The following is a 16,172-nucleotide window of genomic DNA, read 5'->3' as shown; positions in this document are numbered from 1 at the left end:
TCAAAACCAAACACTCAAAGAGTTTTTCCTTTTTAGAAACCTGCAAAAATAGGCCAAAGACCAATGTATTGAAACTCGTCCAAAACAAGTTCAAAACCAAACACTCAAAGAGTTTTTTTTCTTTTTAGAAACCTACAAAAATAGGCCAAAGACCAATGTATTGAAACTCGTCCAAAACAAGTTCAAAACCAAACACTCAAAGAGTTTTTTTTTTTTTTTTTTTTAAATCATGCCGATCAGTCAAAGACTCGACCAATTATTAGGGTAATCGAATATTCAAGCTAAACTCAAACTTCTAATACCCGAGGCGAGACTAAATCTCAAGCCCAGCGATAGTTATACAGATCATTGCTGAAAATAAATCTGTGTAACTACCGAGTAACTCTGACTCCTCTCTTTCAAGGTAGCGAATCACTCCGGATCACGCGGTTCTGCTAAACAGTTTCACGTAAATCCAAATTCGTAGGTCCTGCTAAACAGTCCCCTACAAACCTCTTCGCAGATACACATGACTCCTAACACGTTAGGAAGCTGCACATTGCGGGACGATGATTAGGTAAGTCACCACTTGACATTACACTACTAATCATCTGGGTACTAAGTACCAGAGGCGAGACTAAGTCTCAAGCCTAGCGATAGTTATACAGATCATTACTGAAAATAAATCTGTTTAACTATCCGAGTAACTCTGACTCCTCTCTTTTAAGGTAGCGAATCACTCTGGATCACGCGGTTCTGCTAAACAGTTCCACATAAACCCAAATTCGTAGGTCCTGCTAAACAGTCCCCTACAAACCTCTTCGCAGATACACATGACTCCTAACTCGTTAAGAAGCTGCACATTGCGGAACGATGATTAGGTAAGTCACTACTTGACATTACACTACTAATCATCGGGGTACTAAATACCCGGGAGAAGGAAGAAAAGACCAATCCGTGTAACACAGGATCGGAAATATTTTCCTTATTAAAACATTTCAAAAAGACCAAACCGTGTAACACAGGTTCGATAATTTCCATCTCTATTAAAATCTTTCAAAAGGACCAAACCGTGTAACACAGGTTCGGTAATTTCTATCTCTGTTAAAAACTTTCAAAACGACCAAACTGTGTAACACAGGTTCGGTAATTTCAAACTCTGTTAAAATCTTTCAAAAAGACCAAACTGCGTAACGCAAGTTCGGTAATTTCAAACTCTGTTAAAATCTTTCAAAAGGAATGAAGAATTTACCATCTTTGATCGATTTCACTAATGGGCCAGTCATCTCTTACCAAGAATAACTAGGAGCGCATGATCTTTGCTGAAAGCAAAACTCAAATAGATTGATGAGATTTTCAGGTGCTGACTCTCTTTAACAGGTGAGAAGCATTCTGATGAGGTTTGAAGGATGCAGGAGTAGATTTTATACTCCGCTGGGAATTAAAGTTTCTGAAACTGACTCCAAAAGAAACAATTGGATCAAGGAATTCAACTCAAAGAGTATGTTCAAGCTTCTCTGGTTTCTATTTGCTAAGAATAGATATCCCAGTTATCATTGTGTAATATCTTTTATGACGCAAGTCATAAAAGATGCCCCTAGTATGATGTGCTTCCATGACAAAGTCTTAAGAAGGCAGAACCAAGGTAAGTAGAAAAAATTTGAGTTTGCATGGGTTCTTTCTTTGGTATAGTGGTAAAACCAACTCTACAAAGGCTGAACGTAAGAATTCTTCATTTTGCTCAGTGTTTGAGGCTTTGATGTTTCAGGCAGGTCAGAATAAAAAATCTCTTGCCCTTCTTTGATTCTTAAACCAGGATCTACTTTGAATTTTCTTTTCACTTTGGAAGGTATACACCCATTCTCTCCAGTGCCAAACACTTTTGATTCTAAAAGAAAACAATGATAAACAAGGAACAGACTCCTGAAGACTCTTTCAAAGAAGACTTACAATATTCAAATGATTTGACTAAATTTTGATTCACTCTTAAATCAAATGTATCATTTTTTAATGGTAAGGTCAGCCACTCTCAGAGTAGTCTAAAAAACTATGTCAAGATGGCCTAATTTCCTCCATCGGGATCTCCGTCATGGTTATTACCCCTTTCGGATTGCTCGGTCTTAATGCCCCTAGTTTAAAAAGGTGTCAAAATAAGTCTCGCTGACACTACTCGGATTCCAGGATTCTGCCCTGTGCAGAGGTGGCTTCTCCGTCTCCCTGATTTCTCTCTTCAAAAGAAGTCATAACTTTTGCTTTCCAAGCTTTCAGTCTGAAAGACCACTTATCTCAACTTTTGCTTGTACTCAAACTTGGGAATTCTACGTAACTGAGGAACTCCTTCTGCTTCTATTCAACTCAACTGTTCATGGGAAGTCTTTGCCCTTGACTGGATTACCTCTTCAAGTTTTCAATCCAGCAGACCACTACCCTGACTTTTTGCATAAGCTAACTCTTTTGGCTGTTAACTTAGCAAATGTATATCTCTAGGCCGCCCTTTCGGGTTTTCAACCTAGTGGGTCTTCAGACTCTCATTCTTTTCTTTCTGTTTTTCTTTTCATTCGCCTCGAACCTTTGCTTGTTTCACCAGAAGGACTTTCTAGGTGGGCTTGGGTTCGAAAGGGTTGAATACCTAAGGTTCTAAAGATTTGAACCGAATCTGGTCTAGCCAGACTACCTACATACCCCAAAGATGGAGGATCAGATCCGCGTAGTTCGCTTTGGGATTTTTCAAAGAATGGTTTAGCATTTAGCTTCAAAATTTTCAAAGGGGATTTTATCCCAAGGTTTGACCGAACTTGAATTAATCAAGTTGCCTACGTACCCCTGAAGAGGTGGGGATCAGGTCCGACGTAGTTCGGGTGCATAAATGCCCCGGGTTTATAATGTGTTTGAAAAGAAGTTGTTTTAATTTTGCTTTTGGCCCAAAGGGTTTACAAATGGATTTTAAAACATTAGGATTTTTGCTATAAAAGCTCAAACGATCAAGGATGGCCTCCTGATGTATTTGATGTACAAGCCCTTTTGTTTAAGGTTCAAAGCCTTTGAAATTTTTTTTTTTTTTTTTTTTGAGGAGTCTGGTGGTTTTCTGGCAAAACTTCAACCACTGTGCTCCACTCCCGTCTCAAAGATCTTGAATTTATGCTCAAGATTCCACAACTCTGTCTGAAAATCTTCTCTCAATATCTCTTCAGCTCCACAGGATGCCTGACGCTTATCTCTTTAAAATTTTATTCCTCAACTGGATGTCTAAAGCAGATGAAGTCTTGCTTTGATCAACGACAGGGCATTCCCCTGGTTTATCCTTTATACGATCAAGCAAAACTACCTCAAACCCCTCTAAACAGGTTTATCAATTCTTTGCGCTCCTTAGGAGATAAAGTTTTTCCAATCCATCCATCCCGAGTTTCGGATTTCGATACCACTATCAATGGCTTTGATTTCTTCTTTAAGTGGCTATGCTCGACGCTCTTCCTCTCGTTCGACCATCTTTCAGATCTCGAGGTGAATTTCGTCTGCATTCTCATCCGAGAAGGGGGTTTTTAGTTGTTTAAACATTAGATCTAAGAGTGAATCATAGAGTATCAAAGATACGAAATCAACAATTTTATTGAATTGAAGACTGTAAGTACATTGATGATTTTTGACACACCTCAATGGGCTCTTCAACAGTTCTGATAGAAAACAGAATACTGACTCTGTATAAGAAAGATTGACAGACATGACTTCATTTTATTTTTTTTAACATCTACGTAACTGAACTTTTTCAACTTAGAGAGAAGAAAGTTGATGTACACTCAATGAAAGACAAATCTAAAGATACAGGACACTTCTTCAAAGGTAGTGAACTGACACTGAAAGCTTATAGGTGATACACCTTTCCTCATGATAATGATAACTATAAAGTTCAATCCCGGAGTAGAAATCACAGAAAAGGCAACTCCACAAGGTCTAGGTTAAATGGGGCAACAAAAGGCTTATGTTGACAATGTGGGTAAAACAATAGACTGCCTGGATCAAGTATGATTAGAAATAGTCAGTCTTTAGAAAAAATGGTCTTTCGCTAAACATAGACTCTTGACTTGGAAGCACACACACTAGATCAATAGTCATGGGATAAAGATTCTGAACAAACAGAGAAAAGAGTACTCTTGAAACACACCAAAGGGTATTTTATTCTAAAAATCAAAGAAATACTGTCTATGAAGGTCAAAGCGAAATAGACAGTGATATTATGACCTACATCAACAGGGTTTTAATGAATTCTCAATCCACACCTTGAAGTCTCATTTGAGTATAACTGCTCTTCTTTTTGGGAATGAAAGAGTCAGGAACGATAAACATCCATAATCAAAATAAATTTCGATCTCAGCAATGATCATGCACTCAAAGAATACAGGTAAGATCAAACTTTTCCATTAATGATTTCGATATGATCCAAGGGTAAAAGATATATGATAGGTAAACATGGATCAAAAAATCAATGGCTCAGATAATAGACCATGGCCATAAGAATGACAAAAGTAGGGTCAAAGACCAGATCTAAAATCTGAATGATGGATATCAACAACTGTACGATCAATATGAGATGAAATGATAGACCATGGTCATAAGGACAGCAAACGAGCTATCGGCCAGATCTCAAGACAAACAGGTTGACAAATAAGGATCTAATCCTACTAAATGATGTATACATGAGAATCAAGACAAGGCAGACTGACTCCAAAGGATAGCAATCATGCTTAACATACTTTTGGATAAAATCCAGCAGCATAACGGCTATACGAGGAGGTCAAGGTCCAGACTAAGTAAACTGACTCTAAAGAGTAGCCGTCATGCTCAAAATGTTCTGTAGCCGTCATGCTCAAAATGTTCTGGATAAAATCCGGCAGCATAACGACTATACAAGGGATCACCCTAGCTCAATCGAAAGGTATGAATAACGGTTACTAGAGAAGGGTGATCAACAGATGGACTAACCAAAGGTGAGAATATACAACAATGGGTCAAACCCTATAATCAACAGATCAAGGGCTAAACTCGGCCAAGGTAATGACGGTCAAAATCCACTGACTAGATCTAGATCTAAATTCGGAATGGATATAACCGACTGAAAGGAATAAGGAATCTCTGACTAAGAGGAGAACCATAATATACATAATCAGTATATATAAGTAAATACACATACACACAAATCCTAACCAGGGGCACCAGCCCTAATTCTAATCTAACGGAGTCAAGGAAGTCTCGACTCAAGACAGACTGGTGAGTGTACTAGGACAGTGTTGTAGCAATGTAAAAATGAGCTACCCTAGTCTACAAATGGGGCAAAGCTCCTCTAGGCTCCACATGTGTAAGCAACAGATGTTCGACCCTATATGAATGCAATATACACACGGGTACTCCCTAGTTGGGCTTCACTAGGTCAGTAAGTATATATATAATATATATAAAACAAAGTAGGGCTCCGGACTCAATCTAATGGGTACTATGCGTATGAAACATACTTAATATGCTGCAGCGCTGGCGCATAGCTTGGAAATAGATTCAACAGTACCATCAGGATGTAATAACATCCCAGTCAGGCACGCATTGAATCTATCCCATGGAGCCAATAATGAAAAACAATGAAAAATAATAAAAAAAATAAAAATATGACAATGCATGATGTGCAGTGTGTGAATCCTTTGTTTTAATTACGCACCTACCTGGTGCCCCTGGATTCTAACGATAGAGTTCCCATTTAAAATGATTTTAGCTCAAATTTCTCCAAAGTTAATAAAAATGGCATTTTTAAAGAGTTAGGCAATGTTTCAAGAACTCCCCAGCAGAGTCGCCAGCCTGTAGACCCCGATCCTGAGGATACGATGAGGTGAGGGGACAGGCCCCCACACCGTCCTCTGGATCATCCACGTGTGAAGGAGAGCTCTGCCAAGGAACTCTCAAAACGGATGCCACCCTCATAGCATAGCACGAGTGGCGATATAAAAAAAAGGGATATGTCTTGATCCGGAACCGGGGTTCGAAACCGAGACATACCTATAATAACTCAGAGTCGCCATCCATGGATAGGCCATGGAACCCTAAAATCAAATCCTCTGTGCAATGGATAACCAGAAATATATATGGGTTCGTGCCTGGTTACGAATGGGGAAGGTCTGAGAGCACCCCCAATTCGCCCGAGTGCAAGCACTTGGTCTCTTATGCCATTTTCATTAATTCCAAAGAAGTTTGAGTAAAAATCATGTGAAATGGGAACAATCCTCAGGAATCGTCTACCTAAGCATGCATTTCCTGAGAATGGAGAAATAAACACGTAAAATGAAATGAAAAATGTGTCACCTAAGCAAAGCTAGGTTATGAGTGACATGCCTAATGGGTGTCTAAGTTTCTGGTGGACACGCACATGCAAGCTACAACCAAAGGTATAGTATCAGTACAAGAAAGTAAGAAAACATATCAAAACATGAGACACAAATCTATGCTATGTATGACGGGACAAGACAAGTCCTAACTCTAATGCAGGACTAGACTCGGACCAGAATGGCCATCCATCCTAGCTGCGCTACGTATCCCGGCCTCGGGAAGAATCGGAGCCCACGTAGTTCGATGCCCTATTCTAAATTATGATGCCTAAGACATCTAGCCCTCTATCCTAGACTCGATCTAAAAGACCGAACCAGTTATTAAAGCTTCTTGTATGATTATTAAAATTCCAGTGAATTGTGGATTTTAGGACACCCTATATGCCCTAACTAATGCAAGTTGATTAGCCTTAGGCTAATGCAGGTGGTTCCTACAATCCTATGTGTAACTAGGCTGTGCAACCTAATGAAAACCACGGGCTGACTATATGCCTAGTCTAGCCATCGGTTCGACTAAATGTCTAACCGATCGACTCGAGGCCTCCTAACTCTAGGGACACTCACACGACAGGACATACCATATCAATACAAATCAAGACAAACTCCTAACTCTAGAACACAACCTAAACAGCTAGGACATACTCCTAACTCTAGAGGAAGATTTTTTTGAAAATGGTTTGAATATTTTTGTAACTTTGAAAGATTTAAAATTTTTATTTTTAAAGGTTTGGCTGGACTTGGGATGTGGATCCCAAGCTGCACTACGTACCTCGTGGAAGAGGATCAAGCCAACGTAGTTCGAAACAAACTCTCCTAATTACTGATTCTAAAACACTCAACACTTTAGGCTTTTTAAGGTTTTTCAGTTGTTTTTCATATTTTTAAAGTTTTTCAAAAGTTTTTAAAGTAAAGAGTTTTCACCCTTTTGGTCAAAGACCTAAGGGAAAACACAAAGCAAAACCCTAGGACCAAACCTTAGGGCAAATAGGGGAAACCCCTAAACAAGGCAAACTAGACTATCGATGACAACAAAAATGATCTATGATCTCAAAAAGCAAAGCTATAATGAGACTGGGCTAGTCTCCAAAGAAGAAGAAATGACAACAAGACTATGGAGAAACTCCTTACTAACAGCACTCAAGAAGACAAATGAGCCACAGGCTCTCTAATACTACAACTTAAAGGAGGAATGAGTCAAAGACTCCCAAATAACACCAACGGAAGAACCAACGAGTCAAAGACTCCCTGGTAATATCACAAAAGAACAAATGAGTCAAAGACTCTCTAATGATACCAACTAAGAAAACGAAGTGAGTCAAAGACTCTCGAAAAGAAATGGAAACACGAGTCAAAGACTCCAACAATACCAACTAAAAGATAAATGAGTCAAAGACTCTCTAAAAGAAAAGAAACACGAGTCAAAGACTCCACTAACACCAACTAAAGGATAAATGAGTCAAAGACTCTCTAAAAGAGATGAAAACACGAGTCAAAGACTCCACTAACACCAACTAAAGGATATATGAGTCAAAGACTCTCTAAAGGAAAAGAAAACACGAGTCAAAGACTCCACTGACAACAGCTAAAGACAGATGAGTCAAAAGACTCTCTAAAAGATATGGAAACGCGATCGAATCATATAATAGAAGATTGAAAATCTGTGATCAAGATGAGATGAGATAGCATAAGATTGCTTTCAACGGATGGATCATGAATGACTAATCCTATGAGATCTTTGGAAATGAATGGGATTTACATCCTAACCCCAAAGGAAAATTTTTTTAATCTTCACACATTTTATCAGTGTTACCTGAAGGCATCAACCCTAACCCTAATCTAGCGGAGTGGAGAAAGGATCTCGACTCATGACTTTGTTTGTGTACCTAGGACCGATCGTAGCCATTGGGAGATGGACTACGGCCTAATCTAGACACAAATGGGTAGGATATCCTAAACTAGGCTCACACACGTGATGCACATGTGTTCGTATACTACATGCATGTGTGGGTTAATCTAGGGGTAAGGCCAAGAGTTCCCTTAGCGCGAATCCATGTTCGATATACTGTACCAGTGTCCGGCGTATCAGTACGTGAACAAGAGATCCGTTTACGTACCATAAAGGTACTAGGCTAAGGGTGGAATGCTTCTCTAGCACAGAGGCACCAGGTGATGAAATCCCAGTCAACCATGCTAGATAACACTCCGGGTTCCTAAAATAGGACGTGTGTGCATGTGAGATGCAGGGGTTTAGATGTAAGTGATGTAAGTGTGTGCAATAAGTTCGCGCAATCTATGATGCCTTCAGGTTTTGTTAGATTAAGTTTGAGTAAATGTGATGAGAAAATAAAACATACAAACTAATCACAGCATCAGGATTTTACAAAGGAAATCAGTGATTCCTAAGGTTTCTATTTTGATAATTTAATGATTGAATATGTGATGGAATATTATGATCTGGAAATTTTTAAAACAATTTGATTTTAATTCAATTTACTCAAGGATTTTAAAAGGTTTCAATTCAGATTGTAGATTTACACATCAACATATAACAAATCTTTTCAGAACAAGATGAAATTTTTACAGTAACTTCTCCTTAATTATATAAGATTATAATAAAAATTTCATAGATTTTAAATGTGGTTTGCTATTAGTTTTTCAATGTTGAAAGTTTCTGTCCAGATTGTGAATTAACACAGTAACGTATAGCAAATCAATTCAAAACAATATGAAATTTCTATAGTATGTGTATTACAATAAGAAAGGATTACTGTAAAAGTTTCATAAATTTTAAAAATGATTTACTATTAATTTACGATTTTACAAATATCCATCCAGATTATGAATTAACAAAGAAACACATAGTAAATCAAATCCAAATCAGTTTAAACTTTATGAAAACATGTAATTCCAGTAGTAATTATCAAACAAATATTTTCAGAAGTTTTCATTGCAATTTACTATTTTTATCAGATTTAATACAGCATGCATGATTTTACGTAAAAAATCATAAACAAATATCCAACAGCAACCAAAAATCTTGAAAAATTCACGGGAGATTAGATTAGATTTAATTTGCATCTCATCCAAATTTCACTTTTGAAAACATTATAGAGTTTTTGAAAATTAGTTTTTTCCAAAAATACCCCTAGAGTTAAATGAATTTTTAAACCCTTTAAATCAAATCAAGAATTCATAAAGAAATTCGTACTAATTCAAAATCTTACAATTATGTTATGTTTAAATTTTCATTGATTTTGGATCTATGTTGACATCTTCTTAAATTCAATCTTTTAGAATTTTACCCCTTTGAGGGTAAAGTTCAAAAGGTCAAATTACGGTCAAAACGAAGTCAAAATTCTTCGAAATTCCAGATTTCTACACTTCTTAATGTTCAAAACACTCAGAGATTGAAAAAAACATATTTTGAATAACAATAAGAAAAAATAAAAATAAATCACAAATTCAATCCTAGCATGCTTCTAGTTTAAGATATATGAAAGAGGGTTTTGGAATACCAACCTTGCTAGCTCTCCTTGTCTCTAGGGTAAGTAATCCTCGGATATACGCTTTGTCTTACCCTTTCAATTAGCAAAGAAAACCCCCAAAAAAAAAATGTTGCCGCCGATCCGTTCCGCCGTCTTTCACTTTCTCTTAGAGGGAAGGATTGGGAGGTGATTGGGAGAGATAATGGAAGAAGAATATAGGGAAAGGGATTGGAGGGAGTGATTGGAAGAGATAATGGAAGAGAAAAAGATAATGGAAGATAAATCTCTCCTTTTCTCCTTTTTTTTATGGATGGGAAGGAAGATATATATAGGGAGAGAAAGAGAGAGAGAGAGATGTGTTGGTGGAGAGCTCATCATGTTGTCCCTCTTAGTGGAGAATCCATCATCATTCTTCTTAGTGGAGGGCCCATCATGTTTCTTAGTGGAGAATCCATCATCATTCTTCTTAGTGGAGGGCCCATCATGTTTCTTAGTGGAGAATCCATCATTATTGTTCTTAGTGGAGGGCCCATCATGTTTCTTTAGTGGAGAATCCATCATTATTGTTCTTCATAAGAGGCCTCACAAGAGGCCCTACTGAGGCCCCACAATGTGGGCCCCACAACGCGGGCCCCACGACGCGGGCCCCATAATGTGGGCCCTCGGTTGATTCGAATTTTAAACAAATGTTCAATGCGGGCCCACCAAACGGGTCCAAATTCTCCCTCGCTTGGATTCTTATGAATAATCTCTCTCAACCTCTCACGGAAAAATGCGAAACATGGCGGAAATGATCGGATGGGGTTTCTCCCAAGCATAGCGAACTTGGGTCCTGTCCCCTCACCTTCATCGTCGTCCTCTCCGGATCGGGGTCCACAGGCTGGCGACTCTGCTGGGGAGTTCTTGAAACATTGCCTAACTCTATAAAAATGCCATTTTTGCTAACTTTGGAGAAATTTGAGCTAAAATCATTTTAAATGGGAACTCTATCGTTAGAATCCAGGGGCGCCAGGCAGGTGCGTAATTAAAACAAGGGATTCACACACTACACATCATGCATTATCATATTTGTTTTTCCTTGTTTTTCCTTCTTGGCTCCACGGGATAGATTCAATGCGTGCCTGACTGGGATGTTATTACATCCTGATGGTACTGTTGAATCTACTTCCAAGCTATGCGCCAGCGCTGCAGCATATTAAGTATGTTTCATACGCATAGTACCCATTAGATTGAGTCCGGAGCCCTATTTTGTTTTATATATATTATATATATACTTACTGACCTAGTGAAGCCCAACTAGGGAGTACCCGTGTGTATATTGCATTCATATAGGGTCGAACATCTGTTGCTTACACATGTGGAGCCTAGAGGAGCTTTGCCCCATTTGTAGACTAGGGTAGCTCATTTTTACATTGCTACAACACTGTCCTAGTACACTCACCAGTCTGTCTTGAGTCGAGACTTCCTTGACTCCGTTAGATTAGAATTAGGGCTGGTGCCCCTGGTTAGGATTTGTGTGTATGTGTATTTACTTATATATACTGATTATGTATATTATGGTTCTCCTCTTAGTCAGAGATTCCTTATTCCTTTCAGTCGGTTATATCCATTCCGAATTTAGATCTAGATCTAGTCAGTGGATTTTGACCGTCATTACCTTGGCCGAGTTTAGCCCTTGATCTGTTGATTATAGGGTTTGACCCATTGTTGTATATTCTCACCTTTGGTTAGTCCATCTGTTGATCACCCTTCTCTAGTAACCGTTATTCATACCTTTCGATTGAGCTAGGGTGATCCCTTGTATAGTCGTTATGCTGCCGGATTTTATCCAGAACATTTTGAGCATGACGGCTACTCTTTAGAGTCAGTTTACTTAGTCTGGACCTTGACCTCCTCGTATAGCCGTTATGCTGCTGGATTTTATCCAAAAGTATGTTAAGCATGATTGCTATCCTTTGGAGTCAGTCTGCCTTGTCTTGATTCTCATGTATACATCATTTAGTAGGATTAGATCCTTATTTGTCAACCTGTTTGTCTTGAGATCTGGCCGATAGCTCGTTTGCTGTCCTTATGACCATGGTCTATCATTTCATCTCATATTGATCGTACAGTTGTTGATATCCATCATTCAGATTTTAGATCTGGTCTTTGACCCTACTTTTGTCATTCTTATGGCCATGGTCTATTATCTGAGCCATTGATTTTTTGATCCATGTTTACCTATCATATATCTTTTACCCTTGGATCATATCGAAATCATTAATGGAAAAGTTTGATCTTACCTGTATTCTTTGAGTGCATGATCATTGCTGAGATCGAAATTTATTTTGATTATGGATGTTTATCGTTCCTGACTCTTTCATTCCCAAAAAGAAGAGCAGTTATACTCAAATGAGACTTCAAGGTGTGGATTGAGAATTCATTGAAACCCTGTTGATGTAGGTCATAATATCACTGTCTATTTCGCTTTGACCTTCATAGACAATATTTCTTTGATTTTTAGAATAAAATACCCTTTGGTGTATTTCAAGATTACTCTTTTCTCTGTTTGTTCAGAATCTTTATCCCATGACTATTGATCTAGTGTGTGTGCTTCCAAGTCAAGAGTCTATGTTTAGCGAAAGACCATTTTTTCTAAAGACTGACTATTTCTAATCATACTTGATCCAGGCAGTCTATTGTTTTACCCACATTGTCAACATAAGCCTTTTGTTGCCCCATTTAACCTAGACCTTGTGGAGTTGCCTTTTCTGTGATTTCTACTCCGGGATTGAACTTTATAGTTATCATTATCATGAGGAAAGGTGTATCACCTATAAGCTTTCAGTGTCAGTTCACTACCTTTGAAGAAGTGTCCTGTATCTTTAGATTTGTCTTTCATTGAGTGTACATCAACTTTCTTCTCTCTAAGTTGAAAAAGTTCAGTTACGTAGATGTTAAAAAAAAAAAAATGAAGTCATGTCTGTCAATCTTTCTTATACAGAGTCAGTATTCTGTTTTCTATCAGAACTGTTGAAGAGCCCATTGAGGTGTGTCAAAAATCATCAATGTACTTACAGTCCTCAATTCAATAAAATTGTTGATTTCGTATCTTTGATACTCTATGATTCACTCTTAGATCTAATGTTTAAACAACTAAAGACCCCCTTCTCGGATGAGAATGCAGATGAAATTCACCTCGAGATCTGAAAGATGGTCGAACGAGAGGAAGAGCGTCGAGCATAGCCACTTAAAGAAGAAATCAAAGCCATTGATAGTGGTATCGAAATCCGAAACTCGGGATGGATGGATTGGAAAAACTTTATCTCCTAAGGAGCGCAAAGAATTGATAAACCTGTTTAGAGGGGTTTGAGGTAGTTTTGCTTGATCCTATAAGGATAAACCAGGGGAATGCCCTGTCGTTGATCAAAGCAAGACTTCATCTGCTTTAGACATCCATTTGAGGAATAAAATTTTAAAGAGATAAGCGTCAGGCATCCTGTGGAGCTGATGAGATATTGAGAGAAGATTTTCAGACAGAGTTGTGGAATCTTGAGCATAAATTCAAGATCTTTGAGACGGGAGTGGAGCACAGTGGTTGAAGTTTTGCCAGAAAACCACCAGACTCCTCAAAAAAAAAAAAAAAAAATTTCAAAGGCTTTGAACCTTAAACAAAAGGGCTTGTACATCAAACACATCAGGAGGCCATCCTTGATCGTTTGAGCTTTTATAGCCAAAATCCTAATGTTTTAAAATCCATTTGTAAACCCTTTGGGCCAAAAGCAAAATTAAAACAACTTCTTTTCAAACACATTATAAGCCCGGGGCATTTATGCACCCGAACTACGTCGGACCTGATCCCCACCTCTTCAGGGGTACGTAGGCAACTTGATTAATTCAAGTTCGGTCAAACCTTGGGATAAAATCCCCTTTGAAAATTTTGAAGCTAAATGCTAAACCATTCTTTGAAAAATCCCAAAGCGAACTACGCGGATCTGATCCTCCATCTTTGGGGTACGTAGGTAGTCTGGCTAGACCAGATTCGGTTCAAATCTTTAGAACCTTAGGTATTCAACCCTTTCGAACCCAAGCCCACCTAGAAAGTCCTTCTGGTGAAACAAGCAAAGGTTCGAGGCGAATGAAAAGAAAAACAGAAAGAAAAGAATGAGAGTCTGAAGACCCACTAGGTTGAAAACCCGAAAGGGCGGCCTAGAGATATACATTTGCTAAGTTAACAGCCAAAAGAGTTAGCTTATGCAAAAAGTCAGGGTAGTGGTCTGCTGGATTGAAAACTTGAAGAGGTAATCCAGTCAAGGGCAAAGACTTCCCATGAACAGTTGAGTTGAATAGAAGCAGAAGGAGTTCCTCAGTTACGTAGAATTCCCAAGTTTGAGTACAAGCAAAAGTTGAGATAAGTGGTCTTTCAGACTGAAAGCTTGGAAAGCAAAAGTTATGACTTCTTTTGAAGAGAGAAATCAGGGAGACGGAGAAGCCACCTCTGCACAGGGCAGAATCCTGGAATCCGAGTAGTGTCAGCGAGACTTATTTTGACACCTTTTTAAACTAGGGGCATTAAGACCGAGCAATCCGAAAGGGGTAATAACCATGACGGAGATCCCGATGGAGGAAATTAGGCCATCTTGACATAGTTTTTTAGACTACTCTGAGAGTGGCTGACCTTACCATTAAAAAATGATACATTTGATTTAAGAGTGAATCAAAATTTAGTCAAATCATTTGAATATTGTAAGTCTTCTTTGAAAGAGTCTTCAGGAGTCTGTTCCTTGTTTATCATTGTTTTCTTTTAGAATCAAAAGTGTTTGGCACTGGAGAGAATGGGTGTATACCTTCCAAAGTGAAAAGAAAATTCAAAGTAGATCCTGGTTTAAGAATCAAAGAAGGGCAAGAGATTTTTTATTCTGACCTGCCTGAAACATCAAAGCCTCAAACACTGAGCAAAATGAAGAATTCTTACGTTCAGCCTTTGTAGAGTTGGTTTTACCACTATACCAAAGAAAGAACCCATGCAAACTCAAATTTTTTCTACTTACCTTGGTTCTGCCTTCTTAAGACTTTGTCATGGAAGCACATCATACTAGGGGCATCTTTTATGACTTGCGTCATAAAAGATATTACACAATGATAACTGGGATATCTATTCTTAGCAAATAGAAACCAGAGAAGCTTGAACATACTCTTTGAGTTGAATTCCTTGATCCAATTGTTTCTTTTGGAGTCAGTTTCAGAAACTTTAATTCCCAGCGGAGTATAAAATCTACTCCTGCATCCTTCAAACCTCATCAGAATGCTTCTCACCTGTTAAAGAGAGTCAGCACCTGAAAATCTCATCAATCTATTTGAGTTTTGCTTTCAGCAAAGATCATGCGCTCCTAGTTATTCTTGGTAAGAGATGACTGGCCCATTAGTGAAATTGATCAAAGATGGTAAATTCTTCATTCCTTTTGAAAGATTTTAACAGAGTTTGAAATTACCGAACTTGCGTTACGCGGTTTGGTCTTTTTGAAAGATTTTAACAGAGTTTGAAATTACCGAACCTGTGTTACACAGTTTGGTCGTTTTGAAAGTTTTTAACAGAGATAGAAATTACCGAACCTGTGTTACACGGTTTGGTCCTTTTGAAAGATTTTAATAGAGATGGAAATTATCGAACCTGTGTTACACGGTTTGGTCTTTTTGAAATGTTTTAATAAGGAAAATATTTCCGATCCTGTGTTACACGGATTGGTCTTTTCTTCCTTCTCCCGGGTATTTAGTACCCCGATGATTAGTAGTGTAATGTCAAGTAGTGACTTACCTAATCATCGTTCCGCAATGTGCAGCTTCTTAACGAGTTAGGAGTCATGTGTATCTGCGAAGAGGTTTGTAGGGGACTGTTTAGCAGGACCTACGAATTTGGGTTTATGTGGAACTGTTTAGCAGAACCGCGTGATCCAGAGTGATTCGCTACCTTGAAAGAGAGGAGTCAGAGTTACTCGGATAGTTAAACAGATTTATTTTCAGTAATGATCTGTATAACTATCGCTAGGCTTGAGACTTAGTCTCGCCTCTGGTACTTAGTACCCAGATGATTAGTAGTGTAATGTCAAGTGGTGACTTACCTAATCATCGTCCCGCAATGTGCAGCTTCCTAACGTGTTAGGAGTCATGTGTATCTGCGAAGAGGTTTGTAGGGGACTGTTTAGCAGGACCTACGAATTTGGATTTACGTGGAACTGTTTAGCAGAACCGCATGATCCGGAGTGATTCGCTACCTTGAAAGAGAGGAGTCAGAGTTACTCGGATAGTTACACAGATTTATTTTCAGCAATGATCTGTATAACTATCGCTGGGCTTGAGACTTAGTCTC

The sequence above is a fragment of the Tasmannia lanceolata genome, unplaced genomic scaffold (genome assembly GCF_043159265.1).
Source record: "Tasmannia lanceolata isolate RefF3 unplaced genomic scaffold, GAP_Taslan_0.1 ptg000002l, whole genome shotgun sequence".
NCBI classification, from domain to species: Eukaryota; Viridiplantae; Streptophyta; class Magnoliopsida; order Canellales; family Winteraceae; genus Tasmannia; species Tasmannia lanceolata.
This window is presented reverse-complemented; position numbering follows the sequence as displayed.